Below are 1,048 nucleotides of genomic sequence, written 5' to 3' on the forward strand. Positions count from 1 at the left end.
CTGAAGTCTCTTTATATAGACCTTAGTGGTCCCTAATACTGGATCTAAAGTCTCTTTATATAGACCTTAGTGGTCCCCCTAATACTGGATCTGAAGTCTCTTTATATAGACCTTAATGGTAAGTAAACCATGTGATGTGGTGTGATTTGTGAATGGAAGGTTGCTGGTTGAAATCCCTGATTCCTGTCCTCTCCTCTAGGGATTTATCTTGGAACAGACTGACGACGGTGAAGCCAAACTCGTTCTCTGCTCTGCCGGCTCTCACCAAACTGTGAGTTACCATGACAACCACTACTCAATCTCGAGAGTCTTCACTGGTTGTTTAATAGAATAGATATAAAATATGACCTTGTGTTGTCCTTCGGGTCAAATTTGACTCGTTTTTAAAGTTTCTTTAGCTCAGAAATATGTGTTTCTATTAACATAAATGCCCAAATATAAGATGGATGTACGTTGTGTGGAACCCAGACTACCTGTCCAGGTGAAATGAACCATTACATTCATTGAATTTTGGGTGTTTTATTCAATTTTTACGTTTGAAAAACATGTTTAAGTCGTTTAAAAACCCTATCCTGACTGAATTTTGACATAAAACCAGTCTGGGATCCAATCAGTGTCCTTTGATCTTAAGTATTATTTTTCAAAATAATTCCTAATTTCTGCCTTTTGAATACAAAAATAAGTCAAAATCTCATATTAATTAGGTTAATTGACCATGAATTTAAAACAAAAGCTAGAAAAAAGTGCCAAAAACGTGCTTTAAAAGCATAAAAACTACAAAAAGTTCAATTTCACCGAGTTCATAGTCGAAGGGAAGACAACACGTTACCGTTAACGTTACCTGTGTTTCTGTCTGTTACCTGTGTTTCTGTCTGTTACCTGTGTTCCTGTCTGTTACCTGTGTTCCTGTCTGTTACCTGTGTTTCTGTCTATTACCTGTGTTCCTGTCTGTTACCTGTGTTTCTGTCTATTACCTGTGTTCCTGTCTGTTACCTGTGTTCCTGTCTGTTACCTGTGTTTCTGTCTGTTACCTGTGTTCCTGTCTGTT

The 1,048-nt window shown here is 37.5% G+C and overlaps 1 protein-coding gene across 1 annotated transcript in view; it reads left to right on the forward strand.

The window, feature by feature from the left end:
* Window positions 1–1,048, forward strand: part of LOC117939052 (leucine-rich repeat-containing G-protein coupled receptor 5A-like) — a 12,182-nt gene that overhangs the window by 6,720 nt on the left and 4,414 nt on the right. The window lies entirely within an intron of this gene.

The sequence above is a fragment of the Etheostoma cragini genome, chromosome 23 (assembly GCF_013103735.1).
Source record: "Etheostoma cragini isolate CJK2018 chromosome 23, CSU_Ecrag_1.0, whole genome shotgun sequence".
NCBI lineage: Eukaryota > Metazoa > Chordata > Actinopteri > Perciformes > Percidae > Etheostoma > Etheostoma cragini.